The sequence below is a fragment of the Ochlerotatus camptorhynchus genome, unplaced genomic scaffold (genome assembly GCF_037179485.1).
Source record: "Ochlerotatus camptorhynchus isolate MF236.1 unplaced genomic scaffold, CSIRO-AGI_Acam_v1.1 ptg000371l, whole genome shotgun sequence".
Taxonomy (NCBI): domain Eukaryota; kingdom Metazoa; phylum Arthropoda; class Insecta; order Diptera; family Culicidae; genus Ochlerotatus; species Ochlerotatus camptorhynchus.
The window spans coordinates 2,466,967-2,470,100 of NW_027040859.1; the positions used below are offsets into that span (position 1 = coordinate 2,466,967).

The window sequence follows — 3,134 nt, forward strand, 5'->3', positions numbered from 1 at the left end:
AAAAGGACACGATTACCTTGACAGCTTTGCTGAAGACAGTAACCTTCTATATGGCCAGGATTTTGAGATACAGCTTATACAGGAAGCTCATGTAAACACTAGCGCTACGTAGTGAGAGATTTTTGTATTAATATGGCCACCATCCGAAAGGACTTGGTCACTTGAACAGCTTTGCTGAAGACAGCAGCTTTCTGTATGACCAGCTGGACCTATGATCCATATATTATAGCACCCGTCATAAGTTACATAAAAGTGGAGCGCCTCTAGCGGCGTAGCTCCCAATTAAACCTGAATTCAAAGACACAAGCATTTTGGTCTATCGCAGTACAACAACTTTGTTGAAGACAGTAAAGCTTTATATATTGAATCAAATGAGATAATCCACCACAGGCCCCATTAGTGAAAATTCCATAAGCTGTTGGTATCCTTATTCACGCCCCCGTTACCCCGGCAATAAGGATTCCTGATTGTACTCAGTACGAAAACCAAGATCGACGAAAAACAAATTAAAAAACAAAATATTTACTCCCGCTGCATATAGCACTACAAGAATGCTGATTGCGATACATCAATATGTAAGCGTAAGTTCATATGCGGGAACATCGCTATGCCATATATCTCGAGAACGAATGAGTATATCGCAATATAATTGAGAACTGAGGAACTAATGAAAATTGTATTTGCATATTGAACGCAGCTGAACAATGGTTGCTACGTTGCTAGGGTAAATCAAACTCTTAAATCGTAGGTTATTACTCATGTTCATGATTCTGCTTGGTTAGGGATTGAGTAAATCCATCTGCCGGTTGCTGCTTGGTAGAAACGTAATCCAAAGTAACGTTGCCTCTGTCCAGTGCATCTCGGACAAAATGGTATCGAATACAAATGTGCTTCGTTCGGGGTTGAAGCCTTGATTCTTGGCAGCACTGATTGCCGGCTGGTTGTCACATAGGATCAGTGCTGAATGATTCCCATCGAACTGCTCCAGTAGCTGCTGCCACCAAAGTGCCTCTTGTGTCGTCCTGGATAATGCGATACATTCATCTTCAATGTCGCTTGCAGTTCCACAAAATCGCTCCTTCCATCTTGCTTAACACATAGCCGGTGGTGGATTTCCGATTGTCCGCACCTCCTCCCCAATCCTCATCCGTATAACCCGTTAATTGAGGATTGCCTTCTGAGGAATACTCCAAACGATTTCAGGTAACGCATTATGCGCTTCATCGAGAAGACTGGCAACAATTCCATTCTATCGTACGACCGTTATGAAACAGGTACAATTGCGTCATCTGCTGTTCAAAGGTAAATACTTCGAACGAATTTCATAGTAAAGATTACATCCTATCCTAGAGTTTTGAGTGGGTTGGTTTATTTCCTTTAAATTCCGTTATAATTGCTTATCTTTTGACAATAATAACGGAATTTAAAGGAAATAAACCAACCAACTTAAAACTCTACATAAAGGGATTCCGTTAAGAGGTTCGACAAATTAAAAAGATCCTATCCTACATTTTTCTATGCGTTGCTTCTACCTTCGCTCAATGGCAGCGCAACTGTAGCTGTCGCTTGGATTCCAGCTAAGTTGTCAGTCTTCTTGATATGCACACTTAGAAATAACTACTTCTACACGAGACGTAATCCATATTGGATGTAAATCATGGAACATAAGCGAACATTTCATGTAAAATTAAGTGTTCTCAAACCGAAACATAGGCAAGTCGACGAAGAGAAACGTTTGATTGCATTGATTTTCTCGTTTCTTTCAACTGATTCTTATGTCAAAAGGGCTGCTTACATGTGTCGGTCTCAGGAAACCGAAATTTGCATGACTATTTAGTAGTGTGTGATGCCATTGGTTTATCCTTCTTTCTTTCTACTGCTGTCTGTTCTGAGTATACATGCAGAGTCACTTGGTTGAACGAATTTACACTCGTACGGCAATCTGTTTGTAGGCGAGGATGGCTATTTTGATTCTGCGGTGCTTGCGCGAGTGAATAAATTTTCCCATGCTTGCGTACGACTACGTCTGTGATTTTTCCTATCAGAATTATGAAAGGTTTTGAACGTTAATAACTCAGCTGCCCCTGGACCAGTTTCAATAATTTTATCACCAATCGATCAAAAATATTTCTACGCATCTTTAAAACTTTATCATTTTTCAAAATGGTACTGTTGAAAATTGCGCGAATGTGCAACTGTTGCTATGATAATTAAAATTATAACCTATTGGCTGCGAAAGGCGATCTCCCTAACACAAGATTTCAAAGTTGAATTCCATCCGGTCTCACCAAACGGTGTTTATTCAATCACCGTGTGGTGAGTGGGGGTTTTCAGTCCTAGCTTCGGTTGGACATAAACTAAAATTGGAACGATACAGATAAGATTAGCATGGCCCCTGCGCAAGTATGACACGCAAAATCATGAAGCGTTCCACATTTTTTTCAAGTTCATCACCGTCAACTGCCCTCGACAGTGTGCAGCCAGCAGTGGACTAGCGGCTAAATTCAAGAAGGACCCATATTGCCCACCATCACCCATACCGGTTCCCGCTTCGTAGTTGGAGGAGATTTAAACGCTCACCATGAGGCCTGGCAGAACTACCAGCAGAACCAGAACGTCCGTCGGCTGTTCGACCACTCACAGCATGGGCTGAGCGCATTGCGCTGTACTCCGTTTAGTTTTCGGATGAACCAACATTTATCTCACCGGCGGGCAACCCATCGATGCTTGACCTGTTCCTGACAAATACCAGCTTGTCCAAGCCGGTAGCCTTGAACGAACTCAGCTCCGACCACCAACCGGTGGTGGCTGAACTGGGCTACAACGTGGCCCCTGCTCCAAGTCTGTACAAGGACTACCGCCGCGTAAACTGAGCCCAGTTTGGACGCGTGGTAGACAGGCACATCATCGACAACCCGCCGCTTGACCCCGTGGACCACATCGACCGAGCGTTGGAGAGACTCCACCATGTCACGAGGCTTGCGTCCGCCGAGTTCCTGTGAGGGGTAAGTTTATTGCCATTGATTCCCACACCCAACTCTTGATTAGCCTGAGAAATGTTCGTAGACGCCAGTTCCAAAGAACCGGAGATCTAGCAAGGAAACGTGAAATGGCCGATCTGAACAAGGAGATTG

General features: G+C 43.5%; 1 non-coding gene across 1 annotated transcript; it reads left to right on the top strand.

The window, feature by feature from the left end:
• Positions 1-2,333: 2,333 nt before the first annotated feature.
• On the top strand, positions 2,334-2,440 carry LOC135710223 (U6 spliceosomal RNA). Its single transcript, XR_010518404.1, has one exon. It is a non-coding gene; the product is annotated as a U6 spliceosomal RNA (small nuclear RNA).
• The last annotated feature ends 694 nt before the right edge of the window (positions 2,441-3,134 follow it).